The sequence below is a fragment of the Rattus norvegicus genome, chromosome 10, assembly GCF_021556685.1.
Source record: "Rattus norvegicus strain SHRSP/BbbUtx chromosome 10, alternate assembly SHRSP_T2T, whole genome shotgun sequence".
NCBI lineage: Eukaryota > Metazoa > Chordata > Mammalia > Rodentia > Muridae > Rattus > Rattus norvegicus.
The window spans coordinates 61,108,574-61,133,448 of record NC_141543.1 but is presented as its reverse complement, the minus strand read 5'-3'; the positions used below and the strand labels follow the sequence as shown (position 1 = coordinate 61,133,448).

The following is a 24,875-nucleotide window of genomic DNA, read 5'->3' as shown; positions in this document are numbered from 1 at the left end:
GCAGGAACACGTGCCCTAAAGCTGGGCCACACCTTCTGATGACAACCCACAGAGAAGGACAGGCAAGAAGGAAGCTTGCCTTTTGCCTCCTTGCCCTCACTCTCTGTAGCGAGTTCATCTATCCTATGCTGCAGCTGGTATTACACCCAAACTTCTTCAGGACTCCAGTGTACAGCGAAAACCAGCAGAGCTCCAAGAGTTCTCCAGGCCTTCAGCACCAGGTTGGGACTGCCAAGACATCTAGCCTTGTAGACTGTGTAGCCACCAGATTCTTGGCCTTTCTGTGGTAAAACAGCCTTTGTTGGATGACCTGGTCACATCCTTTAAGCCAGTCTGATAAATCCCCTTCATATAGATATAAATATATATGTGTCTGTGTTTATATGTCTTTATATATTAATACGCTCATACATATATAAAAATATATTTATCCTATTAGTTCTGTTCCCTATGAAAACTCTAACTAGGGGGCTAGAGAAATGGCTCAGTGGTTAAGAGCACTGGATGTTCTTCTAAAGGTCATGAGTTCAAATCCCAGCAACCACATGTTGGGTCACAACCATCTGTAATGTGATCTGATGGCCTCTTTTGGCATGCAGGTGTACATGCAGACAGAGCACTCATATATTGAATTAAAAAATAAACAAACAAATAAATCCATGGAGGGGGGAGAAACTAGTCAGAAAACCCTGACTCCATGCCCATTCTGAAGGTTTCACATCCTCTCAAAATAGTGTCACCAGTTGGAGACCAAGCACATGAGCCTGTACAGGCCTTTCAGAGTCAAACCATGTTTTGCCGTCTCATAATGCAAAATGCATTCAGTTCACCTTTGAAAATCCCCATAGTTCTATCCCTGTTCCAACGCTGTTCATAAGTGAATTGATGTACTGTGGATCTGCCCTCAAAAAAAATATTGCTGAGTGCTAAAATAAACAAGCTACCCAAGTCATGGAGACACTGCAGAGAACTTAGATTTACATTACTAAGCGAGAGAGGTCAGTCTGCACTTCTTTTTCGGAGCTGGGGACCGAACCCAGGGCCTTGCGCTTCCTAGGCAAGCGCTCTACCACTGAGCTAAATCCCCAACCGAGAGGTCAGTCTGAAATGTTGTTGATTCATTCCAAACCCACAGGATTACAGAGACAGTGAAAGGTACAGTAATTGACAGAACTGTTGATGGAGGAAAGAATGAATAATTATATGTTTTAAAATTAATTAATTGATTCTAATGTGTATGGTGCTTTGCCTGCATGTTTCTGTGTGCCATGTGCATGCCTGTATCCTCAGAAGTCAGAGCATTGTGTTGGATCCACTGGAACTGCAGTTACAGGTGGTTTTGAGTTTCCATGTGGTTGCTGGGAATCAAACCCAGATCCTCTGGAAGAGTGGTCAGTGCTCTTCACCACTGAGCCATCTCTCCAGCCACCAAGTATATTGTTTCTTAGGGAATTGGAATACCCTGAGTGATACTGGTGAAATCCATAGGCCGTTATCTATGTGTTCAAGCATAGTATGAATAACACCAAGAGTGAACCTTAATGTGAACCATGGACTCTGGCTGATAACAATATAAATATAGGTTGATTGATTGTAACAAATGTCCCATGTGGTACCGGATGTCGATAACAGGAGAGGCTGTGAAGGTCAGGGGGCAATTTTACTTAGAAACTAAGTGTGTGTGTGTGTGTGTGTGTGTGTGTGTGTGTCTGTCTATGTGTGTGTGAATATCTCTCTCTGGGTATCTCTCTCTCTCTCTCTCTCTCTCTCACTCTCTCTCTCTCTCTCTGTGTCTGTGTGTGTGAATGTCTTTCTCTGTGTGCAACTCTCTCTCTCTCTCTGTCTATGTGTGTGTGAATGTCTTTCTCTGTGTGCAACTCTCTCTCTCTCTCTCTCTCTCTCTCTCCCTCTCTGTGTCTATGTGTGTGTGAATGTCTTTCTCTGTGTGCAACTCTCTCTCTCTCTCTCTCTCTCTCTCTCTCTCTCTCTGTGTGTGTGTGTGTGTGTGTGTGTGTGTGTGTGTGTGTGTGTGTAGATAAATAGACAGGTAGATACAAGATCTTACTAAGATGCTGAGGCTGGTCCCAATCTTCTAGATTCAAAGGACTCTCTTACTCTAGCTATTGGAATAGCTGAAACTATGGGTGAGTACCACATACTCCTTCCATAAGGTACACACACACACACACACACACACACACACACACACACCAAATGATTACATTGGGGGCTGCAGAGATGGCTCAGTATTAAGAGCATTGGCTCCTCTTCCAGGGGATCCAAGTGGGATTCCCAGCACCCACATAGCAGTTCACAGCTGTCTGTATGTCCAGTTCCAAGGCATCCTATGTCCTCTTCTAGCCTCTGCAGGTTCCAGGCACCCAAGTGGTGCACAAACACACAAAACCATCATCCACATAAAGTGAAAATAAAAACAGAAATTAAAAAGGGTTTTCTTTAAAAGATTTATTTACTTATATATGGGTGTGTTGTCTGTCTGCACATACATCTGTATAACAGAAGAGGGACTCTGATCCCATGAGACTATAGTCATAGACAGCTGTGAGCTGTCACATGGCTCCTGGGAATTGAACCCAGGACCTCTGGAAGAGCAGCTAGTAGCCATCTCTCCAGCACCCAGTAGAGCACTTTTAAATGTGGCTAGTATTTAAAAGCCCTTGGATCACTGCAAAAATAATTACATTTGGAAGATTTTAAGGCTGAAGTATTTAGGAAAACATGAAAATAAAATAGTGAACATTAGTTAAAATATCATTTCTGTATTGACATAACTGGTGCAGTATTCATAGGAGAGAGAGTGAGACAATATTCTTAATGCAGGGTTGGGAGTGGAGTTCAGTGGTGGAGTATGTGCTCAGCATATTCAAGACCCTGTGTTTGATTTCCAGTTCTTTCCTTTCCCTGTCCCCCAAAGAATTTGCTGAACTAATGCCCTTGTGCTGATCACTCTTGTGTCAGTTTAGCAGAAGCTAAAACCATTTTGAAAGAGGGAACCTAAGTTGAAAAAAAAATTCCCCTACTAGATTGGTCTGTGGGCAAACCTGTGGTGCAGTTTTTTAATTGATGATTGATGTGGGAGGCCCCAGCTCACTGTGGGGGCTGCGGTCCCTCAGCTGGATGTTATAAGAAAGCAGGCTGAGCAAGCCATGAGGCAGCACTCCTCCATGGCCTCTGCTTTAGTTCCTGCCTCTAGGTTCCTGCCTCGAATTCCTGCTCTCACCTCCTTTAGTGATGGACTGCTATCTAGATGTAGAAGATGAAATAAATGCTAACCAACACTTTTGGTTATAGTGTTTAATCACAGCAATAGGAACCTAAGGCAGCCCTGACAGCACCTAGGAGAATGGTGCAGGAAAACAAAATAGAAAGAAAAAAAAAAGAATGTTACATAGAGACTCACAATCATCAGACAGTGAGATGGCTCTCTGGGTAAAAGTGCTTGCCACACAAACTTGTGGACCTGAGTTCGATTCCTGGAACCTGTGGTAGAAGGAGAGAACCTACTTGTAAGTTATACTCTGACCTTTACATGTCCACCATGGCATACATGTACACATACACTCACATAAACACACACATCACACATACATATAGTTTAGTATGTGGTGTGAATAATAAAAATAAGTAAAAAAATAATAAAACAATAAGAAAAGCAAATCTCCAATTGTTAAAACGCGATTGTGAATCGAATCATCAGACTTGATTCTGGTTCTTTTTTTTTTTATTTCAGAGCTGGGGACCGAACCCAGGGCCTTGCGCTTCCTAGGCAAGCGCTCTACCACTGAGCTAAATCCCCAACCCCCAGACTTGATTCTGGGGGGAGAACTAAGTGGATCAAAAGCGCTTGCCACACAAATGTGAGGAGTGGGGTTTGGATCACAGAGCCCATGTGAAAGCTGGATTCAGTAGCATGCATCTGTCATTCCAGCACTCCTTTCTGTAATCCTTATGCATCTGTGGTGAGAGGGGAGGTGGAAACAGGAGCAGAGCTCCTCAGGAGCTCGTGAGTCAGCCTGATACATGCAATAATGAACAAGAGCTCCTTCAAAGAAGAAAACATCTGATTGTCCTCTGATCTCAGACAGACAGAAAGACTCTCATACACACACACACACCAGACAGACAGACTCTCTCTCTCTCTCTCTCTCTCTCTCTCTCTCTCTCTCGCTCTCTCTCACACACACACACACACACACACACACACACACACAGAGAGAGAGAGAGAGAGAGAGAGAGAGAGAGAGAGAGAGAGAGAGAGAATATAAGACTCCTTGGAAGGTTCGGCTCTAAATGGAAACATGTGTATCACAACTCGTCTCAAGGCTCTGGAATCTATATAGATGAGACACAAAGAGCCAGAGGCTGTGGATAACGTTAGTGTTTTCCAGACACTGGGTAGTTACATCTATGAACCCACAGACTGACAGCCCAAAGAAGACCCAGTCAAACTCCAGCCAGACAAAAGCCAGCACGGAGGAGTGGCAGTGAGCAGTCCTACTCCCACCCAAGGAGTTATTGTCATTTGATCACTGCTGGGTGAGGCAATATGTGACACTACTTCAGGGAAGGCCCCACCCGATGAGGAGTCCTGTCAGGCTCTGATTCAGTAGATTTGATATGGTACAAACTGAACATCTATCAAGTCCCCGGGCGATACACTCTTTTAAGGATCAGACCACAGGTAGCAAAGCTATAAAAGATGCAGCAAATGCGAAAACACAAAGACCACAGCACCCAAACTTTCCATGAACGTCCCACAACCAACAATGCCAGCGGGGATTATGGGAAAGAAATGGGTGAGTTAAAGTGGATGTGAATCTGAGGGACTGCAGGGGCATGTGGGGATGTGTGTGTGTGTTTGTGTGTGTGTGTGTGTGTGTGTGTGTGTGTGTGTGTGTGTGTGTGTGTGCGCGCGCGCGCGCACGTGGGGATGTGTGATGTGTGTGTTTGTCTTGACAACTATATAGGAGTCTGGGTCCAAAGCCAACTTCTGTCCATTCTGCCTCTGCAGATCTAGGCTTCCTGCGGGTGAAGGTATCAGTCTTGGTCCAGGGAAGAGATTGGCTTCTTCAGCCCCTGATATGCTAGAAAAATCCCAGGTGAGCAGGCAGGGCTGGGAGGCATCTCACACATTGAGACTTCTTACATTGGGCATCCATTTACACTGCTGTCCTGGGCCTTACAGACACCTGTGATGGGCTTACAGGATGAACTAACAGTAACACCTTGTTGAGGTCTGTCTTCTGCTCATACTGTAATGTTAAATGCTGCCCCCAAGGCCTGGTTACCCCCCAGGGACAAGGGAGTCTGCACAAACCCAAGTGACAACCCAAGTAATGCCGTGTAACCTTGACCCCCAAGTTATCACTGATTGGTGAACAATGATACCTACAGTCAATAGCTGGACAGAAGAGAGATAGGTGGGGTTCTTGGGTTCCTGGGTTTGAGGGTGACCTTGAGGAGAGATAAGGTAGAGAGAGAAGGAAGCCACCATGGGGTAGGTGAGTCATAAAAATATGGCCAAGAGGGCTGGTCAATTGGAACTAAGAGCTGCCCAGCCGTAACACAGCAAATTATAAATGGGGTTAATGATGGGGCAATAGATTCTAATAGTATAGAGGGTGGATATCTGCTCAGCTCTAATGCTGATGAAGGCTTATTATAAATATAAAAGTTGTATGTCTTTTATCAGGGAACTGAATGATCAAAGGCGGGATAGAAGCCCCAGACTGAGATTAAATATTTTCTATAACAACTGACATGATGATGGTGAGCCTGTGTGCCAGGCTCCATCCGAGTACTTTCCATACATTAACTCCTATAGTTTTCACAATCAGGATATTGGAATTATTACCATTACCATCAACCTCACCACCACCATCACCATCACCATCACCATCACCATCACCATCATTTTCGTTTCGCCAATGAAGAAACTAGAAGTGCCCTGGATTCATATTCAGACAGTCTGTCCTCTTGACCACAAAAATCTGTCAGCTCTGCTCAGAGAGGGGAACTCTGGAGGGGAAGCCACACGATGAGTAGGAGGCAGAGCACACACTCTGGTTTCAGGGAACAAGCAGACTTCATCAGAGAGGAAGAAAACAATAAGGAACCAAAAGTTACTGACCTTTGAAGAACACTGGGATTTTCTGATTTCAATCAAAAAAGGAAGAAAGGCCCACGATGATGTCAGAGAGGCCAGTAGGGACCGGACTGTATAGATCGTGTTGGGCCTTGGAAGGGCTTTATGTAGGGAAGGCACCGTGAATTTTCTAATTTATGTATTTATTGGTGTTGGGATTGAATCCAGTGCCAGTGACCCTGTCTGGCCTTGAACTCCAGATTTTCTTGTCTCAGCTTCCAAAATGCTGGGAGCAATCGTCAGATGGTAAAGAAGATCCGAATTCAGGGTTTCGGGAGAAACCCTGCAAACATGGCCTCTTGGCATGTCTTCTTTCCTTTTATAACTGACAGTTTTGGAGCCAGAGGAGGCAGAACTCATTGTCCCCCTGAACCGATACAGGAATGAAACACATTTGGCTACAACTGTGGCAAGACTCAGGGTGGTACTGGGAGAGATTCCCAGCATAGAGGAGTGAGTGTCATTTTCCAAGAGAAGGTGCCAGCTCAGCAGGGGTAAAGTGAGGCAGTGGATACCCTCGGAGCTTAAGCGATGAGGTGCTGAGTGACCCACAAGTAGGACTCATCTACGGTGCAGTGCCAGAAACAAGGTCCCTAGAACAAGAAGTCCTCGATTGGTCGATTGGTGATCTCCTTCTTTATCTCCCCAAGATATCCTAGCTCCTTAGACTTAGTGGCTATTCATCTCAGGAGAGACTAAAAAGGCAGGATCCTGAACAAGGGAAGGAGACGCCATGTGTATTGTCATTGACAGTCATCATTAGCCTGGCACAGCCGGATCTAATGGAAACAGGGGAAGTTATGAAGCCAGCACTGCTGCTTGACAAAGACCCCCCCCCCCCAAAAGCCAAGCAGAGTGATGTAATTGCTGTCGTGTGGTCTTGATCTCTGTATGCTCCATGGCTCCATGCTTGGGAGGCTTTTAATATTTGTACGACAAGAGGACATTGGATCGATGGAAATTTCTTATGAATCATTTATGCCTTCTCCCAGGGGTACTGCTTCTAAGCTTCCCCAAGAAGGTCCTGAGCATATCGCCCCTCCTGCTCTTAGGGAGACAGCTTTCTCTGGCTTACTTGAAGGTCTTCCTTACACCCTGGATGCTGTGACTCAAATAAAGATGCCAGAGGCTCTGACCTCAAGATGCTCTTGAAACATCTGCTCCTGTACTTACTCAGGAGCAAGATAACCAGAACAAAGGAAACGTAGAAAGGAAACCGATTCGGTGGGCTAGAGCAGCTGGCGGCAGATCAGGCTAAGAGCCTCTTCTTACGATACACTCAGGCAATCACGTGGCATGTAAGACTGGGAGCTGCATATGGTCTGCCCCTAGGGGCGGGGGCTGGGGGGCGGATACAGCAGCAAAGTTACATTAGCTGGAGTTACCACGGGGGTTTATCCTAATTAATGGACAGAGAGTTATGTGGATAAATAAAAGAATGAAGTATTAAAACTCCCTTTCATGGGGCTGGGGATTTAGCTCAGTGGTAGAGCGCTTACCTAGGAAGCGCAAGGCCCTGGGTTCGGTCCCCAGCTCCGAAAAAAAGAACCAAAAAAAAAAAAAAAAAAAAACAAAAAAAACAAAAAAACAAAACACAACTCCCTTTCATAGAAGAGTTAATTCATACAGGGCCACTGTGGTGGTGTGAGACCAAGGAACAAAAGAAGGCCAAGATTAGACCTGCAGATAAATTCTACTATGGTATAAAGTGTGAACATTGTATTACGGCAGAAGTTAAATCAGACCTGCAGCAGCTTTGGGCTGAAGGTGTTTCTTGGGTCTAATGACAATTAAAACTCTCACCATTAAGAGTTGATAATACAGGTCCTGAGACATGGCTCAGTGGTTAAGATCACTGACTGCTCTTCCAGAGGTCCTGAGTTCAAATCCCAGCAACCACATCTATAACCATAACCATCTATAATTAGGTCTGGTGCCCTCTTCTGGCCTGCGGTCACAGATGCAGGCAGAATACTGTATACATACACAATAAATAAATAAATCTTAAAAAAAAAAAAAAAGGAGTTGACAATACACTGCTCAGGACATGACAATCTTCCCGGGCTGGTTTGGAGATTTTTCTTTCTGTCTAGCGACCTTGAATCCTCAAGAGCTACTGGCCTGAGAGTGGGCTGTCATACGTTGGCAAAATATGCTTCAAAATTCTTAAAAATTGGGCTATGGGGTTGATGTTGGAAAATAATTGTAAAAAGTAACTCTGTCATGGTTTATTAATGATGACCTTATGACCAGTGGTCAGCTTATGACCAAGAGGAAGTTAAAACATGTCTGGGGACAAAAATGATGTGATCTTTGTTAGAAACACCATGCATCTATCCCTGCCCACTGAGTGCCATGTAAATAAAGAAGCACTCTGACTGCCAGTCAGTCCAGATGCAAGATTCCCCCTGACCACCGTCCTTACTCACTTCTCCTTCACTGACTCCTCGTCTCCTCAGAGCGACCTGGCCATCACCTGGAACTAGACTCTCTCTTGGCACTGCTGAGTGGCAAGGATGAGCTGCCAGCAGGCGAAGTCAGCTCACTTGGGAGCCCCTGCTTCCTCATGTACATAACCACTTCAAACAGAGCCAGTGAGAAGAGTACAGGTGTGAGTCCTCCTTTTCTTTATTATGGACAGCATCTTTGTTGAGCTCTATGTCCTGGCATATCTGTTGGATCTATGGATCTATGTCCTGGTGTATTTTATTTTTTTTAAGATTTATTTATTTTGGGCCTGGGGATTTAGCTCAGTGGTAGAGCGCTTACCTAGGAAGCGCAAGGCCCTGGGTTTGGTCCCCAGCTCCGAAAAAAAGAACCAAAAAAAAAGATTTATTTATTTTATTCATATGATTACACTGTAGCTGTCCTCAGACACACCAGAAGAGGGCATCAGATCCCTTTACAGATGGTTGTGAGCCACCATGTGGTTGCTGGGAACTGAACTCAGGACCTCTGGAAGAGCAGTCAGTGCTCTTAACTGCTGAACCATTTCTCCAGCCCCACCTCCACCCCCACAGTGTATCTGTTGGGGTCTGTGTCCCAGTGTATCTGTTTAGTTCTATTGTAACCATGTACTGTGGATTGGGTGACGTGAGCATGGAAAGTCATTTTCTTACAGTTCTAGAGGCTGGAAATCCTCAATCAAGGAACTGGCATGGTTCACTGCCCCGGAGACCTTTTTACCAGACCGAAGATGGCATTTTCCATGTGTTTCCACACAAATGTTCCTTAGATATATTTGGGCTTACCCAGATTAGATTAATAGCTGTCCTAAGAAACTCATTTTTACTTAATCACCTTGAGACACTGATTTCCAAGTAGCTACATTCTGAGGTAATAGGGGTCAGCACATCAACTTGTAAAAACATTTTGAGACACAATTCATTTCGTAATGTGTGAACCTTCTGAGAACCATAGGGACAGACTAGAAGAATAACAATCCATTTCTACGACCTCCAATACTATCAGTGTTATCTGAAGGGTGGACAAAGGGGGAGGCCTGACTTCTTGGCTTACACTGGGGAGAGCAGGGTATGCTGTTCTGCTTTGCTTGTCTATATGTTTGTGTGGGGAATGGAGACAGTTCGGAGTGAATGGGTATTGTGGTCATGGGCACAACCATGTCAAGGACATCAGTACCTCAGACCCACAGCGATGGCAAAACCGTCCCCAGTGAGGACAGAGGAATGGCAAAGCCTTTCTGTGGTCCAAGCATGAGTATTTACCAATGATTGATAGTGTGTGCAAAAACTGGGCCAGCAGCTTGAGGCTGCTCCCTACCGAGAGACCTCCCACCGGGAGAATTAACTCCCTCCTCTACATGGTTCATAATTAATTCCATGATATTAATTGGATGTGCTTTCCCTCAGAGAGAGCCCACCCATCCCAGCTTTTGGGCATGTGTGATTTGTTTCTTCATGTCTGAGTGTCCCCTATCAGGTCGCCTGCCCTCCAAGGGAAAAACTGCTTCTTGCTAACTGAGATTCACCAAGGAAAGGAAGAATTTGTACACAGACTCTGTGGCTGGGCTCTTACATGCAGCCCCGAGGGAAGCATGTTGCTTAATGTCTGGAAAGTACTTGGATGGAGCCTGGCATGCAGGTTACCCATTATTGTAACATCCTGTAAGCACATTACACGTGTGTAAGCACATCCTGTAAGCACATTACACGTGTGTAAGCACATCCTGTAAGCACATTACACGTGTGTAAGCATATCCTGTAAGCACATTACACGTGTGTAAGCACATCCTGTAAGCACATTACACGTGTGTAAGCACATCCTGTAAGCACATTACACGTGTGTAAGCACATCCTGTAAGCACATTACACGTGTCTTACCAATTTAGATTTTTCTCCCCCCACCCCCCACGACTTTACTTATTTTATGTGAGTGCACTGTCACTCTCTTCGGACACACCAGAAGAGGGCATCAGATCTCATTACAGATGGTTGAGAGTCACCATGTGGTTGCTGGGAATTGAACTCAGCACCTCTGGGAGAGCAGTGTTCTTAACCGCTGAGCTGCTCTCCCATCCCAGAGATTTTTTTTCTCCCATTTTTTTGAGTAAAATGACCCAACACAGGCCAGAGGCTTCTGAGCTTTGTTTTTCTCTCTTCTCAGTCAGATTCCAGAGAATGTGGAGAGCTGCCGCTGGGCCAGAGGTCAGGCTGCATTGGGAACATGGAAGAGATAAGAAAGGCAGGGATGTGCACACAGAGCCAGTGAAGTCCTGAGTAATGAGAACTGTTGACATGTCACAGCTGCTCCATGAACTGTAATTCCTCAGACTCACAGACGTGGCACAGCCTTCTGCCCATCTGAGGAGCAACAAAGCCTTCCTCTGGTTCAAGTGCCACTGGTCATGAATGATTGACATTCTATAGGATGGCCAGGTAAATATAGACCACGACTTACTCTACTTAAAATGTATTTCAGAATAACTAGGATGGGTTCTAATGCTCCCAGCAAACACATGGACATATGGACAGTTGGAATGGAGACTAATTTCTCTGGTTTGATCACTCTGTATCACAGCCGTGTGTTTGTCATATTATTTGTTACTTAGTTACAATGGCGTACCTCATAAGTAAGTACAAATACTATATTTCGACTTTAAAAAGAAAACTTTGTGGGGCTAGAGAGATGGCTTAGTAGCTAAGAATGTAGACTGCTTTTGTAAAGGATCCATGTTTAATTCCAAGGACCCATATTGGGTGGCTTACAACTGTCTGTAATTCCAGCTGCGAGGGACCCAATGCCTCCACAGACACCTGCATTCACATATAATTTAGAAATAGTAAAAAGAAATCGTTAGATAAACAAACGGCTGAGTGTGATGACCCATGGCTTTCATCCCAGCACTCAGGAACTCTATGAGTTCAAGGACAACCTGGTCTGCACAGAGCTCCAGAACTGCTGGAGCTACTCAGTAAGACCTTCTTCAAAAAAACAAAACAAACGGAAAGTGATTTAAGGCTGGCGTGATAGAGTATGTGCTTAGCGTGTATAAGAACCTGGGTTCAGGTGTTGGGGATCTGGCTCAGTGGTAGAGCGCTTGCCTAGCAAGCGCAAGGCCCTGGGTTCGACCCGCAGCTCCGAAAAAAAGAATAGAAAAAAAAAAAAAAAAAAAAAAAAAAAGAACCTGGGTTCAATCCCAGCACAGCACGACAAAAAACCCAACCTTTTGGAAATGTTAAAGAAAAACATTAGAGAAGTGAACCATGGGGCTTTAGGGCTTCTTAAATATCAGAGAAAATGAAAGCTATAGTTTTGGCTTTGTGGTGGTGGTTGTTGTTGTTGAATTTTATTTTATTTTATTTTGTGAATGGGTGTTTTGCCCACATGTATGGCTATGCACCGTGGGTAGGTGGCTGGTGCCAAAGGAGGCCAGAAGAGGGCATCAGGTCTCCTGAAACTAGAGTCATAGATGGTTTGGAGCCACCATGTGGATGCTGGGAGCTGAGCCTCGTTCTCTGCAAGAGCATTCAAGGCTCCTCACCACAGATCTCTCCATAGAGCATTGTTTGTTTGTTTGTTTGTTTGACACAGGGTCTCACTATGTAGCTCTGGCCATTCTGGAACTCACTATGTAGACCAGGCTGGCCTGAGAGATCCACCTGCCTCTGTCTCCTCTACACACTGGAATTAAAGGAGTGTGTTATCACACCCAGCTACAGAGTGTTTGGGTAGGGTCTCACCATGTAACCCTGGCTGGCTATGTAGAGCAGACTGGCCTCTGCCTGCCAAAAAGCAAAGTTAGCTTACAGAGAATAAAATTAAACACATGAAAGAAAACCGAAAGAATGAAATAAGATGGCTAATCCTACAAAAATATTGGGTCACGAGTGTTCATGTAAATATTTTAAACTCCATGAAAAGAATCAATTAAAGCATTAGAGATGTTTCCAAATCGAACTGATCAACAATATTGTTAGTAGTGGTTACCTTGAGGAGGAAAACTAGATGATGGGAAGGAAGAAAATTATTTTTCATTACTGTATAGTGTATTTGTGTGTGTGTGTGTGTGTGTGTGTGTGTGTGTGTGTGTGTGAGCGTGTGTACATGCTCACAAGTGCTGCTGAGGACTGAACCCAAAGTATGCTAGGAAATCACTCTACTACTAAGCTATACCCCAGCCCTCATTTCTTTTTCATTTTTCAGGACAAGGTCTTTCTACATAGCCTTGAGTAGTCTGAAACTCTCACTGTAGACCAGGCTGCCTTACACTCAGAGATCTGCCTGCCTCTGCCTCCTGATTGCTGGCACTAAGTGTGTCAACATGCCTTGGACCAGCCCCTACTTTTGTCCTTTAAATTCTATTGTCTGTTGCTTACTCAAAATAGTAAATAATAAATAATAAAATTAAACCATATTTTACAGTAGTTTTGTTTTTGTTTTTTTGAGATAGGATTTCTCTGTGTAGCCTTGACTGTTCTGGAACTCACTCTGTAGACCAGACTGGCCTTAAACTAAGAACTCAGAAGTCTGCTTGCCTTTACCTCTCAAGCGCTGGGATTTAAGGTTTATGCTACCACCATCTGTTTGTCAGTATTTTGTTAGTCATTTTATATCAATATTGTATATATTCACAGTGATGGTATAAGAGTCATGTCTTTATACAGTTAAATCATACTGTTTTGAAGTAGAAATAAACTGGGAAACTATCAGAAGCAAAAAGACAGTAGGAAATTGCAGCTTAATTGGTTAGCATTTGTCAAACAAAGAAAAAAATAGAGTACCCAGATTTCGAGACTCCCAATGACTAGCCAAGCATGGTGACATAGCACCTGGAAGGTGGGGACAGAAGGACCCTGTTCAGCACCAGCCTCAGGTACACACTGAGTTTGAGGGGATCTGGGGCTGCACAAGACCCCAGCTCAAATAAAACAAAACAAGGAGCTACATAGGTGTTCACTGGGTAAAGAGCCTGGTGTGCAAGCACAGTGACCTGTGTCACTATGATACCCAGACACCGACATACTATAGATACCCATGTTCATGCAAATGCCAGGTACTGCGGCGTGGATCTACAATCCCAATACTAGGAAGGCAGAGACAGGCAGATCCCTGGAGCTGTTGGCCAACCAGCATAGTTGGATCAATGAGCTGAGGGTGCATGGTGGTGCACACCTTTTATCTCAGAGCCAGAAAACGGAGGCAGGCAGATCTCTGTGAGTTTGAGGCCAGCTTGGTCCACACAGAAAGACTGTCTCAAAACAAAACAAACAAAACAGGTATTGGATGTAAGACAAGTACTTACCTTTCAAATTAATTTTACTTCTACAGGCTGTCAGTTGACATTCAGGACAAGTACTTCTTCAACAGAAGAACCATAATAAAGAGGGAGTTTCTTGGGAAGGCATTTTCTTTTGTAAAAAAGGATGAGCCAGAACCCCAGGCCAGCGACACAAAGAGCTAATGTCTTTTATTCTTGTAGTACATGATGGCTGTATCTTATGCTGTTGGCGGGAGCTCTCTTCACAGTCTGACCTGACTGCCAATTAGGCACCGAGAGGAAAGGGGCAAGTTCAGGAAATGTGTGTGCCAGTTAACAGCAATCCAATAACTGCTTCTCCCAGGCTACAGGAAAGAGAACTGACTTACTTAAGAGGCACTTCCAGGCTGGAGAGATGGCTCAGCGGTTAAGAGCACTGAGACTGTTCTTCTAGAGGTCCTGAGTTCAAATCCCAGCAACCGCATGGTGGCTCACAACCATCTGTTTAATGAGATCTGATGCCCTCTTCTGGTGTGTCTGAAGACAGCTATGGTGTACTCATATAAAATAAATAAATATTTTAAAAAAGAGAGATATTGGGGTTGGGGATTTGGCTCAGTGGTAGAGCGCTTGCCTAGCAAGCGCAAGGCCCTGGGTTCGGTCCCCAGCTCCAAAAAAAAAGAAAAAAGAAAAAAAAAGAGACATATTTCCACGCCTTGGAATAACCATACAGGATTCATTGACACCAATTCCCTGATGTCTGTCACTTTTCCCATCCCCCAATGTAGGATCAAATAAAACTAACCAGACTAACAGGGACAAATCTTACCCAGAGACAATGGTAGGCAAACCAGAAAATGATTAATCATCGAGGCGATGTCCTCAGAGATGGAGTAGTGGTGTCAGCATTGAAGTGAAGTCATGCTGGTAATAGAAGTGCCTCTAACCCCAGCACTTGGGAAGCTGATCACAAGTGTGAGGCCAGCCTAGGCTTTGCGAGGAAACACTGTCCAGAGCCTACAAGATGGAGTTGCCTGTGTCAGCCGTTCCAAAAGCAACTAAAAGCCAAGACGTTGTGCAGAAATGGTCCTTGTGCACGGTAACACGACGCTAACTGAACGTGTTCCGGCTGTGGCTCCTGTTGAGTTCTGTTCCAGATGCTGTGAGGTGTCCCAGAGAGGATCTTTATTAGCCGGCTGGCAATCGAGTACACTGGGTGCTCAGGATCCATGGGGGATTCTGAGCTTTTCTCAGGTTGGGCTTTTAAGCACATGCTGTGGACCCACATTGAATCAGAATGAACTACAGAAGCCAAAAGGTAAGGTCGGTACATTAGAGACCTTGCGAGTACTATGGACCTGGATGGATTAGATATTTGCTCTTTGTTTTGTTTGTAGGTGTTGCTGACTACGTGTTTTAGGTTCCAAGGCCTGAATGAAACTTCCGTCATGGTGTTAGTTGTGCTAAGGTCTGGGGGTCCTGTTACACACACACACACACACACACACACACACACACACACACGGGCATATGACAGCTCAAGACTGAGTGGCAGGAGAATGGAAGCAGCCAGACCAACAGAATAAATGAATAAATCTTTAGCTGTTAGACTACACACCCACACCTGAAATCTGCTGATGACAGAAAGTCCGAAGCCCTGAAGGCAGCCAGTGGAAGAACTTCCTCCAAAGAAGGAACTTTCTCCCGCAGGAAGCTTTGCGTCTTGTCAGGTGGCCTCACAGGAGAGCTGTGACTGTGGGGGGCAGTCCCTCACACGCCTTAGCCATACCGCTTAGGCGGGCACACCCCTTAGCTGCTTCGCAAAGCTTCCTGCACATCTGAACCTAGAAGATGGACTTGAGTGGTCGGAGGGTAGGTGGTGAGGAGGGGTATCTCCCTCTTCATCCCTCTTCCAGTGTAGCCATGTTTTTACTCTTAATTTGGTCGCTCTGATTGCCTTATCAGAAACAGATGCCTTGTTGGGGCACAGGCTGTGATCCTAAGTCAGTATTGGCCTCAGCTGTCTGCCTCGTTACCCACAGCAGGGACAATGGTACTGCTAACCCCAAATTCACGCCTGGTTTTGTCATAGCCTTCTGAGCTCCCCAATATTGTGGAAGAATCCTTTCTCTGTGGAGTTGTAAACAACATCCACCCTCCTCTTTATCAGTAAAATTAATTTGAAAAGTAGTATTTGTTTACATACTTACGTTCAAAGCCTGTTGTGTTTGTTTTGAGACAGGGTCTTTCTGTGTGGATCAAGCTTATGACATATAAGGATATGTGACAACACAAAGTGTAATTTCACCAAAGTTCAACTCAGGATACTGGTGAGTAGATTGGACACAGAGCATGGGTGAGGGGCTGACTACAGGAGCGTGGATGACTGGTTCCAAAGCATTCACAGTGAGAGGCTTCACTCACCAATACGATGGCTTTTCCACAGCCACCTACTTCCCTACCTAACTTCCACCAGCCTGTGCACTTGGGAGCCCCTGAGACACCAGGTTGCTGAGGGTAAAGAGTGTTTGCAGCTCTTGTAGAGGACCCAGATTCCATCCCAAGCACCCACGTAGGTCATGCACAACTGTCCAACTCTGGGGATCCCCCACCCTCTCTGGACTCTGAGAGCTGTGTACCCACACAGGGATACACAGGTACATGTAAATACAATTAAATAAAGATGAAATTTTCGGGAAAATGGGTGGGATAGAAATTATACTGGGCGAGGCAACTCAGGCCCTGAAAGATAGAACTTGTATACTCACTCTCATACATGACTTCTAGCTTTGAGCTTTGTTTATTTAACTTTAGACTGTCTGTAGAGGTCAAGAGGCCAGGAAGTACTGGTGAGAGGGAGGAGGGATGGAGTTGGAGAGAAGGGACAATAGAACATGATATATGCTCTATATGAATGTAGTGGGAAGGTTGATGGAGGATAATGGTTAAGCAGGGATGGTTGGGGGAAGTGCACAGAGAAAGGGGGGATGCTCCCCCAAAGTAACCATATGTGAAAGCCCTAGGGAAACCCATTACTTTGGAAGCTAATTTAAAACTATAACTAAATAGTGGGCTGGCGAGATGGCCTTGCAGTTTAGAGCACTCACTGCTCTTGCAAAGGGCCTGGACTTGTTTCTCAGCACTGTATGTTGGTTCACAATACCTGTAACTCCGGTTTCAGGGTTCCAATGCCTTCTGGCCTTGGCATGCACCAGGCATACATATATATATATACCAGAAGACAAAGCTCTAATATACACAAGATAAACAAATAATTTAAAACAATGTAATTAAAATACAAAGGAATTAGGACAGAGGTACTCTGCACTGGTAGACAGTGGACATGGTCTATTAAACAAGAACCTTAGTGCATGAGATACCTGTCTATGAGTCATGGATCAGGGAAGCCTCGGGACCCCCAAAGCAGCACAAACTATTGGTACTCTATTGCTCCTGCTCTGCCCGCCATAACTAAATAGTAATACCCTAGTGATGAAGACATCACCCACTGTGGTTTCAGGACATAGAGAAATCAATCTGCCACTGACCAGAAGTGGTCATGTTAGGAGGACAGTGGACCCTGCGTGCTGCAATATCAACCTGACAGAGAAGATGCACATGAAATAGTGCTGTGGACATCACGGGAGGAGTCAACTATTTTCTGATCAGATTTGAGGCTTACTGCCCAGGAGGGAACTCATGCCTGGTACTTTAAAGCTGGTAAAACAAACAAACAAACAAACAAACCATGTGTGGGCAGAGAGGTCACAGGCCCTCGGGAGGTACCTAGGACTGTTGTTTTGTTAAATGGACATGTCATCAAACAGCCTTCTAACTGAGTCTGTACCCGTAGGCTACTGCTGATCTCCATCTTGGCCAGAGAAACACTTTTCAGTGGGTAGTAGTTAATGCAGAGACTCACAACTGGCCAAAGGTGGCTGTGAACGATCCGTCCTAAATAGGACATTTATAATAACTACCCTAAGGCTCAGGGGATGTCAAGCAAGAGGGGGAGAAAGAAGGTTAAGAGTCAGAAGGTGGGAGGAGAGCTGTCTTCTGGACGTGACATGGCCACTGTATTCATGAATCCACTGCAGCTGTGAGTACAGGCACAACTGCTCAAGACGGAGCCAGGCGGCATTCCAGCACCGATGGGGGAGGCTCACGAGGCCTCGTGACTAACAGGTTCTGGGGGGTGACCCCATATCCATGCCATGCAGCAGAATTAGTTGGGCTCAGTGGGTTGCATTAATAAAAGAGGATGTGTTAGGGGTGGGTCTAGGGAAAATACGGGGAATCGGGAGTGGATATGAGCAAGATATGTGGTTGTATCATAATGAAATTGTTGAAGTATAAATAAAAGTATTCCAAAAAGGGGGAAAATATCATTGATTGAATTTGGCTCAGTCAAATTCACAGGATTTTGTTTTGTTTTAAATTTATCTATGTATCTGTCTGTCTTTCTGTCTGTCTATCTATTATCTACCTATGTTGTGTGCCTGTGAGTGTGAGTGCATGTGTGTGTGTATGCATGTGTGTGTATGCATGTGTGTATGCATGTGTGTATGCGTGTGTGTGTATTCATGTGTGTGTATGCATGTGTGTATTCGTGTGTGTGTATGCATGTGTGTGTATGCGTGTGTGTATTCATGTGTGTGTGTATGCGTGTGTGTATGCATGTGTGTGTGTATGCGTGTGTGTGTATGCGTGTGTGTATGCATGTGTGTATGCATGTGTGTGTGTATTCATGTGTGTGTGTATGCATGTGTGTGTGTGTGTGTGGTGCATGCATGTGAATGCAGGTATGACTGTGTCATGGTGTGAGTCAGAGAACTTTCAGGACTCTGTTTTTCCCCTTTTGCCTTCTGGAGCGCTCACATTCTGGCTGCTGTGCTTTTAGGCAATCTCCTGCCTCCACCTCTCACCTCACTGTAAGAATGCTGAGATCACAGGACTGTCACAGCATCTGGCCTTTTACATGAGTTCTGAGGATCTTATGTGGGCCATCGGGCTTGTGCAGTTAGCACATTTATCCTATGAGCCATTTTCCTGGTCTTTGTTTTGTTTTAAAACTTCTTCCTGGGGTTGGAGATTTAGCTCAATGGTAGAGCGCTTGCTAGGCAAGCCCTGGGTTGCCCAGCTCCGAAAAAAAAAGAAAAAAGAAAAAAATTTCTTCCTCTTCTTTTTTTTCTTTTTTCTTTTTTTAAGATTTATTTAGTTATTTTATGTATACGAGTACACTATTGCTGTCCTCAGCTGCACCAGAAGAGGGCATCAGATCCCATTACAGATGGGTGTGAGCCACCATGTGGTTGCTGGGAATTGAACTCAGGACCTCTGGAAGAGCAGTCAGTGCTCTTAACCGCTGAGCCATCTCTCCAGCCCCCTTAAAATTTCTTCTTTTTTTTTTTTCATGTGTATGGATGTTTTGCTTGCGAGCGTGTCTGTGCACCAAGGCCAGAAGAGGGGACCTGGTACCCTAGAACTGGAGTTACAGATGTGAGTGGTTTATGGGTGTGAGAAATTGAATACAGGTTCTCTGGAAGAGCACCCAGTGCTCTCACCCCTTGAGCCATCTTTCCAGCCCATTTGTTTTGTTCCTTTGAGACAGGATCTAACTTGTAGCTCAAGCTGGCCCTGAATTCACTATGTATCCCAGGCTAGCCACAGAGAAGTGGCAATCCTGCTGCTTCAGGTTTGTGAGTACTGGGACAAAAGGTGTGTGTCCCTGAGCCTGGTGAAAGCTTTCAGTTTTACAGTGAACTAAAATGGAAAGAGAACTACGGGTAGACAGAGCTGGGTGTGGCTCACGCCTTAATCCTAGCATTTTGGAAATGGAAGCAGGAGGATCAGGAGTTCAAGGTCTTAGCTGCATCCTTAGCTGCACAGAGAGAGATCTCACATTAAACCTTGTGTCAGACAAATAATATTGAAAAGCCATCCACAAAGCAGTATATGTAAAAGAATGTGTTTAGCATCCCAGTACTTGGGAAGCAGAGGCAGGCAGATCTCTTAAGTTCAAGCCTCATCTATAGAGTGAGTTCCAGGACAGCCAGGGAGACATAGAGAAACTCTGCTTCAAAAAACTAAAAAACAAACAAACACACCCCCCCAAAAAAAACCAAAAAACCCCAAAGGATATTTTTAGTAAAGGACAAATGGATCTCAACTGGTTTTAGCTGAGACAGAAGGATAAGAAGTGGTGGTCCACGGTGCAAATGTGGAACACTTACTCTAAAGAGCCTGAAGGATTGGAGACTCATTGGTGTGAGCGAACGGAAACCGGAAACCGGTCTGGGAGGAGCGATAATGGCCAGATGCTGGTTATGGGGAGCTCAGAGCAGTCGGTTCCTGCCAGCCTCCTTTGGTTTTGACGAGGTTTTGAAAGCGTAGCTGAGACTGGGTAGAGGGAAAGATGATACTTCAGTGCAGAGGACAAGGAACTGAGTGGTGAAGATACTGGCTCAATCGAGCGGGTGGACTTGTGCCCACACAAACAGGGAAAAGCTTCAAAACAGAAAAGCGAGTGTAAGCCAAACACTTAAATGTTGATGCAAGCGGTGGGAGTCGGGTGATGATTGTTACAAACAGGCCATGGGCGGTGTAGTCTGTTGGCATGTCCTTCAAAGAAGCTTAGATTTTGGAAGGAGACCATTTTGGAAGCAACAAGAAGCAAGAAAGACACCCGCATTGTTTCCAGGTACATAGAGTGTGGGAAGAAAAACAGCTACCTGCTCTCTGTGTTGCAGGGTGAAGTGTAGTCCAGGGAGAGCCGGGTTCCATGAGCGCAAGAAGGCAGTGTGAGAGCAAGCCGCTTGTGAGCTGAGGCACTGTGTGGATGTCTCACCTTGAGTCCCCGAAAGTTCACAGAAAGGATTTAAAGCAGGATGGAGAAGACTGGGGCTAAGGCTGGCTGAGGATGAAACTCAGGCACGATTCCTTCCTCCCTTCCTCCCTTCCTTCCTTCCTTTTTAAAGATTTATTTATTTATTATATAACTACACTGTCGCTGTCTTCAGACACACCAGAAGAGGGCATCGGATCCCATTACAGATGGTTGTGAGCCACCATGTGGTTGCTGGGACTTGAACTCATAACCTCTGGAGAAGCAGTCAGTGCTCTTACTGGCTGAGCCATCTCCCTAGCCCTCAGGCACTATTTCTAGGCTTAGTTTTATGTCAGGAGATAGAGCCAGAGAAATTGGGTCACTTGCCTATGGCCATTGTTAGCTTTCCATCCCTTTAACAAAATCCCTGAGAGAATTAACTTCTGGAGAACAGGTTTATCTTTCTTCTGTGTACTCTATTGTTGGGAGAGGCAATGTATAAATACTGGTTACACCCTGTTGGCTGAAGGTACTGAATTTTTGGTTGCCTTACTGATTTTCATTTAATTTTTTCAAATCGGTTGCTGATTGGTGAGCTGTGACTTATGACCTCAGAGAAAACTGGTTGGAAGCTGGGCTCTCCTAGTCAGTCGAGCAGAAAATCAGCTTCTAGAAAAGTGGACAAATGACTAGGTAATAGAAAAATACTTCTCAGATCCAAGCTCTGCTGGCCAGGGGTGGAAAACCCAAATCAGAGGCTTCCGTCCAAGATCAGTGCGCCCACTGTTTTGGGGTCATAGTGAGGCGCCACACTGAAGCAGGGGCACATGTAAAAATGCTCACCTCGTGGCCAAGGAGCAAAAGAAAGTGAGGAGAGGCCCAGGTACCACATTTCCCTTCAAGAGCATAGCCCAGTGGCCTAAATGACCTCCCATTGTGCTCTGCCTGTCAAAACTTCTGTCCTACAATGGGACCATTACAAGTCCACATGGGTCTTTAGGGGACATTCCAAAGCCTAAATATAGCTATCATGAGACTAGTCAGTTCAGGGAATTGGATTAAAATTCATGTCATCTGACTCCTAAATCTTTTATTCTAAGCTTTGCTCTTCTCACTGCAGTGGTGAGGTGGGCAGGGCTGGGTTGAGGGGCAGCCATGAACCTAGAGCGCCGCTGTAGGTCTCCTTTAGTCTCTCCATGCATTTCAAAGAAAACTTGGCACCAGCATTTCTGATTCTCTGCATGGTTAATCATGGTTTAAGGCACACTGGCTTTGGGGCCGGGGAAGTAGTTTACTATAAAATGCTTGCCTTGCAGGCTTGAAAATCTGAGTCCAATTCCCAGACTTTGATCTCCAAAACTCATCTAGAAAAAAAAAAAGCGCTGGCCGGTATGTTGATGCTGGTTTGTAATCCCAACAATGGAAGACAGAGGCAGACAGAGCAGATCCTCAGGACTTGATGGTCACTCAGGCCACTGGGCAAGCTCCGGACCAATGGAAGACTCTGTCTTGGACCAAAACAAAACAAGGGGTGTGACTCCGAACACACACATGCTTCAAAATGATAACAATTCCCCAAACAAACACACACATACAGAGAGGGATTTGGGGCAGTGAGGAGAGTGCTGGCAGCTAGGAAGGAAGGGCTTCCAGATTAAGCCTTGGTTTTCTGCCCCAGAAAACTGCATTCTTTACCATAAGGGAGGATGGTGAGCTTCATTAAGACTTGGAGTCCTGAAGCTCAGCTGCCTGGTGTGTTTGACTGGTTAAGTCCCATGGTCCCCTGTGTTACAATTTCCTTACTATGAAGTGAGGGTAATATCACCATCAGGAACTTAATGCGTAGTCTGGCATGGAGCATATGAGCGTTTGATATTTGTGCTTTTCACCCTCGGCTGACAGACCTTAGACCTGAGCGCTTCTCTACAGTCTAGCTACTTATCAGTTTATCCACCTTTCTAGAAGATGCCTTTCTGCTCTGCGGACCGCTGAGAGAGCTCACCTTCAAACCGGTTTTCCCTGAGGTCTTGAGCCAAGACCCACCTCTTGGCAACTGAACAATTAAACAAAAATCATCAAGGAAACAAAGATTCAGTGCTTTCAACCAACAGGGTATAATCAATATTTACAGATTAACAATAGAACTCACTCTTTTCCAGTAGCCTCAGAACATATTGAGACGAGGGACGGGAGATGGCGCTGCTCAGAGGTTAAGAGGCCTTGTTGTGGGGTTGGGGATTTAGCTCAGTGGTAGAGTACTTGCCTAACAAGCGCAAGGCCCTGGGTTCGGTTCCCAGCTCTGAAAAAAAGAACCAAAAAAAAAAAAAAAAAAAAAAAGAGGCCTTGTTGCTCCCACAGTGGACCCAGGTTTGGTTCCTAGCACCTATGTGTTGGTTCACAAATGTCTGTGACTCTAGTTCTAGGAGATCTGACACCCCCTTCTGACCTCTGTGGGCACCAGCCACACGTGTAGGCACACATGCATGTAGGCAGAACACTCACACACATAAAACAGATTTTAAAATGTTTTAAAGGCCGAGATCGTAGAGAGTGTTTATAATGGGGCTCGAGCTAAAAGCTGGTGACAGGAAGATTACCTGCTTTGGTATGAGGGTTTGTGTCAGAGTGTAACTTGTTATGCCACATTCGCCTGATGTACCTGGGAGGCCTGTTCTTTTGTTTTTGAAGGGAAATGGGGGAGGAGTGAATCTGGGGGAAGGGGGGTGAGGGATAGACTGGGAGGAGTGGGAACTGTGGTCAGGATATAATAGTGTTAACACCCCCACACACACACTTGCAGGCTTTTACATCACCTATGGTCACCTATGATGCCTCCAGTGAGTAAGCAAAAGCTTTGAAGGCTGCCCGTCATCCCTGCCTAAAGCTATTCTTGTGGGTTCCTTAGAATCACTGGTGTCCGCTGAGCTACCCTGTGTGTCCCCAGAAGCAAAGCTCCTTTTGGCTCTACAGCAGTTATTGTCAGTGGCTCCTCAGATCTCTGCCTATGGTTACTCTCTAAGGTGCAAGCCAGGGGTGGAGGCTGGACTGGGACTGACTCATAGTATCGCCACACCCCCATCCCACTCGTTTACCAGTTACATATACAAAGCTTTTTCCTTGATTAGAAACTCCATGCCAAGCAGTGAAATCAATTCCTCACTAGACAGGCAGGTCGGGACTGGCTTGGATCTGGCTTGGTAGCAAACCAGGCCCCTTTCCACATCATCCCTCAGTTATTGTTGAGGAAATATAGGAATTGGGGCTGGCTATATATAGTGTGATCTTGAATTAGTGTACAGTCATCCACGTAAAGAGGCTGCCCGAAGACTTTAAAACTGGCCACAATACACTGACCATTGAAAAGGAAGTTCCTGGCTCACGAGATGGCTCAGCAGATTTGTGGCCAAGCCTGGTAACCTGAGCTCCATTCCAACAGGATATGCTCTCCCCTCCACATGTGCCCCATGGTGCGAGCATGTACTCTAGATGAATGAATCAATGAATGAATGGATGTAATAAAAATGACAATGGAATAGAATCACACCAAGTGTGATCATAAAAATTTTTTAAAGATTTTTATTTATTAAGTATACTGTATTCCATCTGCATGTATGCCCACAGGCCAGAAGAGGGCACCAGACCTGATTATAGATGGTTATGAGCCACCATGTGGTGGCTGGGAATTGATCTTAGGACCTTTGGAAGAGCAGCCAGTGATCTTAACCTGTGAGCCATCTCTCCAGCCCTCGACTATAAAATTTTGTTTAAAATAAAGCTAACCTTTATTTTAACCTGATGGGAAGTCTCTATAGATACAACTGAACGGCTAGGGTGACTCTTTCTGAACACTGGGATTGAGGGGCATTCACACACTCGTTGAATGGTTGATGGACTCCGATTAGGCCTTTGGATAACGTTCTGATAGGGTCACAGGGCGTGGCAGACGGTTTACTACGTGTCTCAAAACAGCAGCACAAAGAATTCTGAATGCTACAAACACAAAATGATACAAGTTTGTGGCGGTACCAGATGCCCTCATCTGTTGTTATGCATCATATCAGATAAATATGTGTAATTCTATTGAAAGACCCCAGCTTAGCAGCAGTAACGCCATTTTGCAAGGCTGTACTTAAGATGACTGGTTCAGGGAAAGGTTAGAACAC

General features: G+C 45.2%; 1 long non-coding RNA gene across 5 annotated transcripts; it reads left to right on the top strand.

Annotated features, from left to right (window-relative positions):
- Positions 1–4,569: 4,569 nt before the first annotated feature.
- On the top strand, positions 4,570–18,273 carry LOC148002941 (uncharacterized). 5 transcript variants are annotated; one of them, XR_015631255.1, is made up of 4 exons: positions 4,570–4,817; positions 5,033–5,120; positions 16,129–16,216; positions 17,407–18,273. It is a non-coding gene; the product is annotated as an uncharacterized LOC148002941 (long non-coding RNA). The 5 variants fall into 5 exon arrangements; XR_015631258.1 differs by lacking the exons at positions 16,129–16,216; positions 17,407–18,273 and adding an exon at positions 5,846–7,704 and having other exon boundaries at positions 4,604–4,817; XR_015631257.1 differs by lacking the exons at positions 16,129–16,216; positions 17,407–18,273 and adding an exon at positions 10,793–12,578 and having other exon boundaries at positions 4,615–4,817.
- Positions 18,274–24,875: the final 6,602 nt, after the last annotated feature.